Source organism: Vulpes vulpes, chromosome 7 (assembly GCF_048418805.1).
Source record: "Vulpes vulpes isolate BD-2025 chromosome 7, VulVul3, whole genome shotgun sequence".
Lineage (NCBI taxonomy): Eukaryota > Metazoa > Chordata > Mammalia > Carnivora > Canidae > Vulpes > Vulpes vulpes.
The window spans coordinates 32,682,193-32,696,802 of record NC_132786.1 but is presented as its reverse complement, the minus strand read 5'-3'; the positions used below and the strand labels follow the sequence as shown (position 1 = coordinate 32,696,802).

The following is a 14,610-nucleotide window of genomic DNA, read 5'->3' as shown; positions in this document are numbered from 1 at the left end:
TGTGGTTTTGATTTGCATTTCCCCGATGATTAGTGATGTTGAGCATCTTTTCTTGTGTGTTGGCCATCTGTATGTCTTCTTTGGAAACAAATGTCTATTCAGGTCCTCTGCCCATTTTTTAGTTGGATTATTTGGGATTTTTGATATCGAATTATATACTTTATGTAATTCGAATATTAACTCCTTATCAGATATGTCATTTGCAAAGATCTTCTATTCAGTAGGTTGCCTTTTCATTTTGTTGATGATTTCCTTCACTGTGCCCAAGATTTTTATTTTGATCTAGTCCCAATAGTTTATTTTTGTTTTTGTTTCCCTTACCTGAAGAGACATATCTAGAAAGTTATTGCTATGACCAATGTCAGAGACATTACTACCTATGTTTTCTTCTAGGGGTTTTATGGTCCCAGACCTCACATATAGGTCTTTAATTCATTTTGAGTTTATTTTTGTGTATGTCATAATAAGGTGTTTCAGTTTCATTGTTTTGCATGTAAGTGTCCGGTTTTACCAGCACCATTTATGGAAGAGACTCCACTGTATATTCTTGTCTCTTTTTATCATAGATTGACCATATAAGTGTAGGTTCATTTCTGGGTTCTTTTGTTCCTTTGATTTAACTTTATTTTTCTGCCAGTACCATGTTGTTTTGATTATTATAGCTTTCAAATCTGGAATTGTGTACCTTGAAATCCTGGATTGTGATACCACCAGCTTTGTTCTTCTTTCTCAAGAATGGCTATTCAGGGTCTATTGTGGTTCCAAACAAATGTTAGTGTTATTTGTTCTAATTCTGAGAAAAATGCTATTGGTATTTTGATAGGGATTGCATTAAATTTGTAGATTGCTTTGGGTAGTATGGACATTTAACAATATTAATTCTTTGAATCCATGAGCATGGAATATCTTTCCATTTGTTTGTATTATCTTTTAATTTCCTTCATCAAGGTTTTATAGTTTGGGGCTATAGGTCTTTCACCTCCATAATGATTGTTCAGTTCCTATTTATAGGAAAACTGATATGAAGACAAGAGAAAATATGCAAGGAACATAATAGTTTATAAACAATGTGTAGACCAGTAGTTTCTAAGAATTTTTTGAGGCTTTGACCCTTTTTTTTCTATATTTTTTTATTGGAGTTCGATTTGCCAACATATAGCATAACACCCGTGCTCATCCCATCAAGTGCCCCCCTCAGTGTCCATCACCCAGTCACCTCACCCCTCTCCCCACCTCCCTTTCCACTACCCCTTGTTCGTTTCCCAGAGTTAGGAGTCTCTCGTTCCGTCACCCTCTCTGATATTTCCCACTCATTTTCTCTCCTTTCCCCTTTATTCCCTTTCACTATTTTTTATATTCCCCAAATAAATGAGACCATATGATGATTGTCCTTCTCCGATTTACTTACTTCACTCAGCATAATACCCTCCAGTTCTATCCACATTGAAGCAAATGGTGGGTATTCGTCATTTCTAATGGCTGAGTAATATTACATTGTATACATAGAGCACATCTTCTTTATCCATTCATCTTTCGATGGACACTGAGGCTCCTTCCACAGTTTGGCTATTGTGGACATTCCTGCTATAAACATTGGAGTGCAGGTGTCCTGCTGTTTCACTGCATGCATATCTTTGGGGTAAATCCCAGCAGCGCAATTGCTGACTCTTAGGGCAGATCTATTTTTAACTCTTTGAGGAACCTCCACACAGTTTTCCAGAGTGGCTGCACCAGTTCACATTCCCACCACAGTGCAAGAGGGTCCCCTTTCTCCACATCTTCTCCAACATTTGTTGTTTCCCGCCTTGTTAATTTTCCCCATTCTCACTGGTGTGAGGTGGTATCTCATTGTGGTTTTTATTTGTATTTCCTTGATGGCAAGTGATGCAGAGCATTTTCTTATGTGTTTGTTGGCCATGTCTATTCCCTCAACTCTATGGTCAACTAATATTTGACAAAGTAGGAAAGACTATCCACTGGAAAAAGGACAGTCTCTTTAATAAATGGTGCTGGGAACATTGGATAGCCACACGCAGAAGAATGAAACTAGACCATTCTCTTACACCAGACACAAAGAGAAACTCAAAATGGATGAAAGATCTAAATGTGAGACAAGAATCCATCAAAATCCTAGAAAAGAACACAGGCAATGCCCTTCTTGAACTTGGCTACAGCAACTTCTTGCAAGACACATATGAAGGCAAGGGAAACAAAAGCAAAAATGAATTATTGGGACTTAATCAAGATAAAAAGCTTCTGCACAGCAGAAGAAATAGTCAACAATACTAAAAGATAACCTACAGAATGGGAGAAGATATTTGCAAATGACATATCAGATAAAGGGCTAGTATCTAGCCCTATAGTATATAGTATCTATAGTATCTATAGTATATAGATACTATAGTATATAGTATCTATAAAGAACTTATTAAACTCAATCAGCAAAGAAACAAGCAATCCAATCATGAAATGGGCAAAAGACATGAGGTTTTGACCCTTTTGAAAATTGGATAAAAGGTACAACCTTCCTCCCCAGAAAATTAATGTGTCTATATATTCCACAAAATTCATCATATAAATGGATGGAGGTTATGGATCACCTTGCAGTCTATCTGCTCTCTTCCCAAATCCTTGATTTGGGTCTTCTATAATCATTGGAGTAGTCACCAGAAAGACATAGGTCGGGGGAATCAGAAGACGTGAGTACTTGTTTTAAATGTCTCATTAAACACAGGATTTGGGGCAAGTTCTTAAAACTTTCTCAGCTCCTTTCCCAACTCATTTTACTATTCTATAAAAGCAAAAAGTTGAACTAAAAGATTTTGAACATTAATTATGTGCACATTCATAATAGAAAAGAATTAAACATATTGATGTGGTAGAGAATGTGTTACTCAGGAACCAGTGAAGGATTGGAAGGATCCTGTGAAACACTGTCTTAGGAAAGGGAAGTTGGCATGTTAAAGAAAAGAAAACAAGCCAGTATGGTTAGAGAAGAGTGAATACACCACAGGAAGAGTTGCATGAGATGATATTAAAAGATAGGCAGGACCTGATTAAGAAAGAGTTTTAGACCATAAGAAAGAGATTATATTTTATTCTAAGTACAGTGAGAAGCTGTTTAACGATTTTAAATAATGGAATGATGCTTTCTTATTTATATTTTGAAAGATCACTCTGACTCTTATGTTTTCAACAGTATGACTAATTGAATTCAAATAGATTTTCTTCCTGCTCCAAATACTCAGAAATGTTCAGTAAGTTATAACAACAGAATTTTTAAATATATAGCCGTTTTTGAAACAAGTGGAAACTTTCAGCCAGAAGCAAGAGGTCATAGAGAGAATGCCTGTGAGAGATATAAGACTCATATGTGGGACTGTTTAGTTAGTGGCTGGAATTGTAATGCCACCTGGAGCTAGGAAATACAGATAAGAACTGAAATCCAAGGTAACCACCACCCGTGAAAGATCAGCTTATCTGTTAAGAGGCAATAAACAGGTTCTTCATTCTGGCCCAAAAAAGGCACAAGAAAGCTTATCTCTGCTTAGGGATATTGGTATGAAAAACACCTATCATGAGAAATTGAAGCCTCAAGTTCATATTATGTGTAAGGGTAGTATCCAAATTTATACGCTGTGTGGCAGGAGTTTAAAACTGGGAAAGTTAATGGGAAAAATAAAATCTGGTTCCAAACAAGCAATGTTCTCGAGATAACTGTAGAAAGAAATTAATAATGCTTTGCAGGAAAGAATTTTACAACTCAGAACAAACAGGACTCCACTGGTATGGGTGGGGTGGTAATGAATTCAAATTTTTCTAAAAACCTACAATATGCCTGCAATAAAAAAATTAGAATTGAAATGAGGAAATTGTCTTCATAAATCAGTGTCAGCAAACAAATCAAACAAGAGGGTTAGCATGACCCTAGACTTTGGAGATTAGAACAATCTGAAAAAAGACCATATAATTGATACATTTAAAATGATAAAGAAGGTTAAAAAGATATGATTATAAATCATAAAGAAAGAAAAGGAACTGTGAAAAAATGAGCAGCGAGAGTTAAAAAAAAATTAGAACTTCTTGAAATAGCCGATTACATAAAATTCAATGTCGATGGAAGCAATGTCAGATACAGATAAATCTGAATAATTTACATAAAATGTAAAACAAAAAGATAAAAATGGAAAATATGAAAGAGAAGTGAGGAGACATGGAGGAGAGAATGAAGAAGTCTAATATAGAAATAATTCAATTTCTGGATAGAGAGATAACATGGATGATGCCAAAAAAAAAAAAAAAGAAAGAAAAAAAAGAAAGAAAGAAAGAAGAGAAAGAGAAAGAAAAAAATCTTTTAGAATTGATAAAATATAGGAATCCTGAGATATAAGAAGTCCAGTGAGTCATGAAAGGGAAAATTAAAATGATTCTACATATAGACATATCTATACTTGGACAGGAAAGCAAATTCCCTACAAAGCGATTACCCCTAAGAAATTGAGGAAAGAAAAGGTAATCGACCAATAACATCAAAATGCTGAGGGCAAAAATAACAAAAGTGGTAAAAAATGTACATGCTTATACTATCTAGATTACCATTCAAAGGCAAAAATAACAAAAGTGGTAAAAAATGTACATGCTTATACTATCTAGATTACCATTCAAAGGGGGAGGGCAAACATAAAGGCAATTGTAGATAAACAAAGACAGACAACATAACACCTAGAAATCTTTATTGAAAGAGCTAGTAAACGATATACTTCAGAAAGAAAAGAATAAACTCCAAATGATGGAGAAATATATAAGGACCAATGATAAGAAAATAAACAGAAATTTTTAAGGTAAATATAAATACATGTCAATTGTAGTACTACTAATAATAGTTTTAGAAGGGGTAAAACAAGTTGAAACTAAAATAACTAAATAGAAATAATAGGGGATATGAAAGAGGTGTGATTAAGCAAAATTATTGTAACATCATATCATTGTTCAGGAGGAGGGCAAAGATAATTATTAACTTACAATTTGTTAAATCTTTAGCATGTCAAAAATTTGGAGAATTAACTTTAAAGACAAAGGGAAGAATACATGACTTCCAAATCAATTGTGACTCAATTCATGAGAAACCAGCATTTTTTTTAGAAAAGCAAATTAAAAGAATAGCGTGTAGGAAAAAAAAAAAAGAAAGGTTAGTAATAAATACAAATATCTGATAATAAATAAATGAAAATGGACTAATCTTGTTATGTAAAGGATAAAGCTTTTCAGATTAGATTTTTAAGTTACATGTTGTTTATAGCATAAAATGTAATGATTCAGAAAATATGATGCTGAAAAAAAATAAAGGGATATACTAGAAAAATATGGACCAAACAAGTACTATTAGTATCAGATAATGTATACCTTAAGTCAAAAATCATTACTGAAGAAAAAAATTTCATTTTGTAACCATAATACTAATCTTCAACTACCAAATAATATAACAATTCTGAAATTCATGCATAAAGATGACCTTAAAATATATAAAACTAAAACTGACAAAATTATAAAGAAAATTGAGAAATCAATAATCATAGGGAAGAATTTTAACACACTTTTCTTAAATGATAGATAAAGCAGAAAAATAATTAGTACTTACACAGAATAATGTAAACTAGTTAACTAGCTTGATTGAATGGGAGGTAGATAGATGATAGATAGATGATAGATAATCTAATGAGTAACAAATGGACATTCTTTTCCAACACACGTATTATATGTTTTAATTTCCTATGGAGTCATTCACAAGGCTAGTCTCTCTGAACCAGTGATAATAACAACCACATTGCAATAAAATTCAAAATTCGTAACAAATACCCAGACCCCAACAAATAAAATTTACCAACATATTTGGAAATAAGACAACAACAAAAAAAATCTAAATCAACCATGGGTCAAATTTAAAATTTCATAATGGATATTACAAACTTTTGATATCTAAATGATCATTGAAAGACTATATTTTAGAATTTGTGATATGCTCCTCCAACAAATGGTGATAGGAAAACAGGATTACACATACAACTACAAAGAATGAAGTGGGACCATTACCTTTACCTTACACCATATATCAAAACTAACTCAGGGACACCTGAGTGGCTCAGCAGTTGACCGTCTGCCTTCAGCTCAGGGCATGATCCCAGAGTCTCACATCAGGCTCCCTGCATGGAACCTGCTTCTCCCTCTGCCTATGTCTCTGCCTCTCTCTCTGTGTGTCTCTCATGAATAAATAAATAGAAACAAACAATCCAATAATGAAATGGGCAAAGACATGAACAGAAATCTCACAGAGGAAGACATAGACATGGCCAACATGCACATGAGAAAATGCTCTGCATCACTTGCCATCAAGGAAATACAAATCCAAACCACAATGAGATACCACCTCACACCAGTGAGAATGGGGAAAATTAACAAGGCGGGAAACAACAAATGTTGGAGGGGATGCGGAGAAAAGGGAACCCTCTTGCGCTGTTGGTGGGAATGTGAACTGGTGCAGCTACTCTGGAAAACTGTGTGGAGGTTCCTCAAAGAGTTAAAAATAGACCCACCCTGACCCAGCAATTGCACTGCTGGGGATTTACCCCAAAGATTCAGATGCAATGAAACGCCGGCACACCTGCACCCCAATGTTTGTAGCAGCAATGTCCACAATAGCCAGACTGTGGAAGGAGCCTCGGTGTCCATCGAAAGATGAATGGATAAAGAAGATGTGGTCTATGTATACAATGGAATATTACTCAGCCATTAGAAATGACAAATACCCACCATTTGCTTCGACGTGGATGGAACTGGAGGGTATTATGCTGAGTGAAGTAAGTAAATCGGAGAAGGACAATCATCATATGGTCTCATTCATTTGGGGAATATAAAAAATAGTGAAAGGGAATAGAAGGGAAGGGAGAAGAAATGGGTAGGAAATATCAGAAAGGGAGACAGAACATGAAGACTCCTAACTGGGAAACGAACTAGGGGTGGTGGAAGGGGAGGAGGGCGGGGAGTGGGGGTGAATGGGTGACAGGCACTGAGGGGGGCACTTGATGGGATGAGCACTGGGTGTTATTCTGTATGTTGGCAAATTGAACACCAATAAAAAGTAAATTTATTATTAAAAAATAGATTAAAGACCTAAACATAAATCCTGAAACTATAAAACTTCTAGAATAAAAAATAAGAGAAAAGCTTCATGACATTGGATTTGGCAATGGTTTCATGGAAATGACACCAAAAGCACAGACAACAAAAACAAAAATAGAGAAGGGTACTACATCAAACCTAAAAACTTTTGCACAGCACTGGAAAAAATCAGCAGAATGAAAAGGCAACCTATGGAATGGGATATAATATTTGCAAACCATATGGCTTACCATAAGGGGTTAATATCCAAAATATTTAAAGAACTTCTGCAGCTCAGCAGCAAGAAACCTAAGCAATCCAATTTAACAATGAGCAAGGACCTCAATAGACACTTTTCTAAAGACATTACAGATAGCCAATAGGCACATGAAGAGATGCTCAGTATCACTAATCAGGGAAATGCAAATCAAAACCATAATGAGATACCAACTTACAATTACTAGGATGGCCACTATCAAAAAAGAAAAAAAAATACACATTAGTGAGGATCTAGAGGAGTTGGAAATTTGCACATTGTTGTTAGGAATATCAAATGGTGCAGCTGCTATGGGAAAGTAGGTTCCTTAAAAAATTAAAAATAGAATTACCATAAGATCCAACAGTCCCATTTTTGAGTGTATATCCCCCCTCCAAATTGAAAACAGGAACTTGAAGAGATATTTGCACACCCATGTTCACTGCAGCATTACTCACAAGAGACAAGAGGTGGAAGCAAACCAAATGCCCACCAGTGAATGAATAGATAAAGAACATGTGGCATATACGTATAATGAAATATCATTTAGCCTTAAAAAAGAAGGAAATTCTGTCATATGTTACAACATGGATGAACCTTGAGAACATTATGGTAAGTGAAACAGGCCAGTCACAAAAAGACCGATACTGAATATTCCATTTACATAGGTTATTTATAGTAGTCATATTCTTAGAAACAAAAAGGAGAATAATAATTGCCAGGAGCTGGAGGAGAGAAAAAAGGGAGTTGCTGATCAATGGACAAAGTTTCAGTTGTGCAAGATGAAAAAGTTCCAGAAATCTGTTGTACAGCAATGTGCTTATAGTTAACACTATATGTACTCTATTGTACACTTAAAAATGGTTATGATGGTAAATTTTGTTTTTGACCACAATTTAAAAAAATGTGGTATACATCTAAATAAGAACAAAATGTGAATTTATAACCATGTACGCATATGTGGAAACGGATAAGATTAATTAGAAATTCGTTAGGTAATTGCTCAACTTAGCAAATTAAAGAAATAATAGTAAAAATAAAAATAAAAATCTTAAAAGATTTCACATTATCTTTGGTATTTCCCAGTATACTTTCTGGAACAGGAAATCAGAACACCAGGAAACCAGAGTCTGCTTTCCTCAGTAGCTAAGTATTTGTTATTTTGAGAAATGACAAAAAAGCCCTCTGTCAAGTGGATAATTGAGGAGTAGGGCAGATAGGTTAGGATGAAAAAGCTTGGGGGGAATAAGCAAAGACCTCTTTAAGATTTGCTGTTCAAAACAAAAAAAGATATGTTGTTCAAAACATGGTCCCCAAAAGCAACATCTGTGTTACCTGAGAGTGGGCTTCTTCCCAGACCTAGATGAGATTCTGCATTTTAACAAGGTCCATAAGTGATCTATGCATTAAACTTTGTTTTAATATGTATGTATATGTGATATATTACAGATACATATTACATATGCATACATACACACGCATACTGTATATGTACACATAGATTGCATGTATTATATACATATATGTAATATGTATGTAATATCTATTAAACATCCTCATATTCCCACACATACATACATACGCAGACATATGTAACTACATCCACATACACGGTGGCTTCTGGAAAATTAAAAGACTGGAGATTTGGTTTTAATGAAAACTGCCTCCTTCACCATTTAGCTATTTGGCATATTAACTTCTCTTTAAGACCCATGGTACATTCCAAACACCTCTAATGAACTATAAAATCCTCGAGCTGAGTACCTTCGAACTGTAAAGGAGTTAATAGAGGTTGGAGTTCAGTGAAGTTGGTGTATAGTTTCCTGGAGGGATAATAACCCGCAGCTCAAAGCCATGAGTTGGTTGTTTCTTCCAGGCCAGAAGACAAAAGAACCCAACCTCTGCAAGGAATATGACTTCAGTTTCTCGACTGGCATGCTTTGGGAGTCCTGGAAATTGAGAAGGAGGAGGGGGACAGTGAGAGGCAGGAGGCTGCTGGGGATGGGAGGGAGAGGGAGAGAAGGCTGGAACACTAATGAGGCTTGAAAGAATACAGGATGAGTCCAGCCACTGCGTGCTGGGAAGCAAGGTACCTGAGCAGCTGATGCTAAGTTCAGACTAAACTAACTGCAAGTCCCCTGGGGACATCACAAGGTAAACCTGATCGTCTCTGTCATTTACAATCATTATCAGGCAGGCTGCTTCTGTAATTTTACTGGGGAGCCAATTAACAGATCCCTGAAGCTAGGGGGAAAATGTCTCAGCGCTCCTCTTGCTTTTCCAAAGGAAAAAAGGCAGCTTTTGTGCTGCTGTCTCTCGACTATTTCTGGTAAAGGCAGGAAAGCGGGGTAACTTCTGAGGATGCGGTGGCTCCTCAGGTCAGGGGGATGGTTGAAGTCAGCCTCTCACTGCCTTAATTTACTTTTTTCGGTTGTAACCTAAATCAGGCTCCAGATGGCCTGGCGAGCCTTGTTTCTTTCTTGTTTGAGAGATGAAAATGCTGACCACCTTTCACTGTCTCTCGCCTTCAAGAAAATATCTTAGCAGCGTTTCATCTTGCAAGGAAGCAAGAAAAAGCTGGCTGATGGCACTGGGAAGAAGACAGTAAAGAAAGGCCACTCTTGTCTGAAATTTATTACTCAACCCCATCTTTCCCCTGAAACATCTTTTCTCTTGCCCTCCTGTCACAGACAGACTCTTTTTCACTAGCCCTCTACACTCACTACTTTGTTTCCACATATCTTATTGACTACTTAAGCCACCCCAACCTGGCTGTCATCTCCATTATTCTATAAAAATACTCTTTCAAAATCACTAATTACACTTCAGTCACTCAATATAGAATTAGAACAGTTAATCGGCACAGTCTTCTTGCCTTCCGTCCTGAAACATTGTCTTCCCTTGACTTCCATGATACAACAGTCTTCTAATTTTCCTTTTCCTTTTTTTGAATATGCATTCTCATGTCGCCTTCAGCTCTCCTTTTATACAACACAATTAGGTATTAGCATTATTCAAAGCTTGATTATGGATCTCCTTCTTTTTTTATTCTCGAGGATCACTGAGTAATCCAGATAATTAAAACTGGAAAGCGTATACCTGAAATTAAAAGAACAGGAGCTACTTACCTCAAGCCATTATTTCCATACAAGAATGTGGGCCTCATTTTGCCAAATATTTTTTGAGAAATTGAGAATTTTAATTTTTACATAAAAATATTATGCTTTTGGGGTGCCTGGGAGGCTCAGTTGGCTAAGCATCTGCCTTTGGCTCCGGTCATGATCCTGGGGTCCTGGGATTGAGCCCCGCATCAGGGTCTCTGTTCATGGGGGAGTCTGCTTCTCCCTCTGGCCCTTGCCCCACTCATGCTTTCTCTTTGGCTCAGTCTCTCTCAAATAAATAAAATCTTTATTAAAAATGCTATAAGGGCAGCAAGGGTGGCTCAGCGGTATAGCGCCGCCTTCAGCCCAGGGCCTGATCTGGAGACCCGGGATTGAGTCCCACGTCGGGCTCCCTGGAGCCTGCTTCTCCCTCTGCCTGTGTCTCTATCTCTCATGAATAAATAAATAAAATCTTTTTTTAAAAATACCATATATTTTTTATAGTTATGATAATATAGTTATGGTAGTTGTAGCAGACCAACACTCTAAGGGAAAAAATTTAAAAGTGGATAAAAATGTTTTGAGGAGCATTGGGTGGCTCAGTGGTTGAGCTTCTGCCTTTGGCTCAAGCCATGATCCCAGAGTCCTGGGATCAAGTCCTGCATTGGGTTCTCTGCAGGGAGGCTGCTTCTTCCCTCTGCGTATGTCTCTGCCTCTCTCTGTGTGTCTCTCATGAGTAAATAAATAAAATCTTTCAAAAAAAAGTTTTGAAATTATCTGTTTGAAATAATCATACAGCAACATAGTCAGTAAGAACTTGAAAGTCTAAGATCCAAGAGAAAAGAACATTGACGTAAGCTCAGCAGGCTCTGCTGTTTCTCCCCTAGTAATTGGCACCAACCAGGAGGTCAAGTTGAATTTTAAAGCTAAGAGCTCTGTTAGGGCTAGGAGAAGGAAAAAAATGGAATTGAGGGTTATCTAGGCTGCTAGGAATTGAGGGGTTTAGGTTTGGGAGAAAAGAGAATGGGAAAACTGTGAGCATGACTTTCTGTGCTTCTTTTTTCCCGGAGGATATTATTTATTCCTAACATTTTCAGTGTAAGAGGCTGAGAAGCCAGGAAGAAAGGATTTACTAAGAAGCTGGAAAGCTAAGCAGAGCCTTTGCCAGTCTCCAAGCACTGGGGAAGGGAAAATTGGCCAAAGCCTAGCAAGGGAATGGGCCAGGTAAACAACCTTTGCTTTCAGTTAATATTCATGAAAGGTCCTACTTTAGGATTACTTCAAACTAGAAATAGAATAGTTCTCACAAAGCCTGAAATCAGCTTGCATGCTTCCCATTCTCTGATTGTATCAAGGTGATCAATTCCCTACTGTAACTACCTATAAGTAAAAAATAAATAAGCACTCTCTTCTGGAAGTTAGCACTATTCAGAGTTTTTACACAGTATACAGCACTGTATAAAAATTATTGGAGTCAGTTTTATCTTCGCCTTAATTTATGTTTTTCTGTAGCAACCTAGATGGGCCCCCAAACCTTACTTCCTTCTTACTTCTTCTTACTGAAGAAGGGTAACTCTAGTGTTACAGGTGCAGGGATTTTACCCAATGTTTAGGCACCAAGAAAACAGATTGCAAGGGTGTTCCAAAGGGAAGTGGGGCCGCTTCAGTACTGAGGCCAGTTGGACAAAGGAGAGCATCAGGCTGGAAAAAGCACTCCACAGAGGCTAGATGGATGGCCACTATCCATTTGTGATTGGACAGGTTAGCCACATGGGCCTGAGCCAGCTCCACACATTACTAATGGCATCAGACATATCTAGAAGTCCCTTGCCGATGTCAGCAAAGACTGGAAACAGAGCATCAGTGCCATCGAGAGAGTCAAGGATATGAAGTATGCTGTGATGTGGCATAGCCAGTTCACTGCAGCTTCAGAGACCCGCAAGGACAATTCAGGACCCCAGATTATGAGGGGGACCCAGGACTTCATTAAACAAGGGGCATTCCTTCAGGTTGACTGGAAGCTGATGGAGCTGGAGTGCTCATTCCCAAGATGGGCTGATCTATAAGCAGTCCTATGTAGACAGAGGGAACGTGAACAACATGATCCTCATCCATGGCTACTTTGGGAGCATGCAGGGACTCTCAGATGAGCTAGCCAAGCAGATGTGGATAGTGCTGCAGAGTTTGCTGGTCATCTCCTGTGACCCCACTTACTGGTCTCAGTTGTCAGAATCATCAAAAAGAAAGACAGATTGGCCAATGTGTATCTGGCCGAAGAAGAAGAAGAAGAAGAAGAAGAAGAAGAAGAAGAAGAAGAAGAAGAAGAAGAAGAAGAAGAAGAAGAAGTATTAAGAAGTAGGGGTAGTAGTAAACTAGCTTGTTTTCTTCCAAGAGGCCCAAGAATTGCAAGGAGAAAATGTTTGCCATCTTGGACAGAGCCATGAGTACTAGAACTGAGGCCACACAGGCAGACCCCAAGGAGTCCAACAAGATAAGATTTATCTGCCACCTGGAAATCATAAGTAAGTATGTCCTGGATGACCTGTCATTGCCAAAAACCTGATGGTTAAGTGTTTTCCTCCCTATTATGATATTTTCAGAAACCTCCTGAACATGTACCACCAGGCTCTGAGAACATGGATGCAGGAGCTTGAGTTAGAAGACCTAGAAGCAAATGAAATCATGAGCCTGTGGACATGGGTGTCAAACACCTACACAAGCACAGAGATGACAGAGGATGTGGAGCTGGCCCAGAAGTGGATAGCAGCCTTTACTTTCTCTAAAGTAGTCCCTGATCTGCTCCACAGGTACCTTTCAACTCTCACTTCAGACATTATCATCTGGCTGCAGAAAGCACTAGAAACAGACAAGAAAGACTGGATAAAAGATGCTGAGCCTAAAGCTGAACAAAGTGGGTATCAAGTAACACTCTCTTCTAGACGTTAAACAAATTCTTGAAGTTGCTCCTCAGATAAGCAAAAACAAAGGTTTGTGACACAAACTAGTCTCTGTCTTTAGCAAATGAATTCGTATTAAGTAGATGCAAAGATGAAGTTCGGTTGTATGAAGAACAGCTGAGAAGTCAATGATACCTACACTATATTCAATATATGATAGCCATCAACAACTGTCAAAGCTTTGAAGAATTTATCGTTGGTTTAAAAAGGATATATTTTTTTGAATGAAATGGAAGAGGGCATATCCCTGAGCCAACCAAAAACGGATGGGATTTCAGACACTATTGCAAAAGAGGGCTGTCGCAGCCTGCTGGGGGAGGTTTTCCTGGATCTGGAGCAACATCTCAATGAGCTGATGACAAAGAAGTGGCTGTTAGGCTCAAACACTGTAAACATCATCTGTCTCACTGTGGAAGAATATTTTAATGATTTTGCCAAAATCCAAAAGCCATATAAAAAAAGGAGGATGGCAAGTGGAGTACCTATGGGCCAGCATGCAGAAGCATATCTCATTCTGGAGCACCAAGGAACACAGGGATGGTGCTGAAAGGGTGGTCAGGGAAGCTGAGCAACTCCACTTCTCATTCCAGAAGCTGGCTTCTGGATTTCGTGAAGATATAGGTGGACATCGTAATGCTATCATTGCCACTACAGAAGTTATTAAGCTCACGGACCCTCCTCTGCTCTATCTGGACATCTCAACTCTGATCAGTCAACACCAAGACTTCAGGGATGACCACATTGGCGTGCTCCTGGCTGGGACACTGGCCTAGAAGAATACAAAGCAGACCATCATCAAGACTCTAGAACAGGCCCCAATGCAGGTGAATCTGAAATACATGCCCATCTTCAAGGAAATCATAGTTCCTAGTATGAACATGGCAAAGCTTTTCAAGTAACCTGTCAGTTTTCAACTTTATGTACATTATTTGCACTCATCATCCCCAGTCTCAGGAATATATTAAAGCAAAGTGACTCTCAAGGGGTCACAGTAGATGTTTCAGTACCTCATGTCTATCTCTTGAAGGGCTAAGCATGTTTGTGAGGTGTCCAGGCTCACACCCTCTTGAAGAACAAGAACCCTGCGGGCTGTGATTCTTCAGACTCTCTGGTTTTTGTTGTAAACACCTTTCTGAGGCAG

The 14,610-nt window shown here is 37.9% G+C and overlaps 1 pseudogene; it reads left to right on the top strand.

Moving 5' to 3' along the window:
- Nucleotides 1-9,666: 9,666 nt before the first annotated feature.
- Nucleotides 9,667-14,368, top strand: LOC112916310 (exocyst complex component 3-like; annotated as a pseudogene).
- The last annotated feature ends 242 nt before the right edge of the window (nt 14,369-14,610 follow it).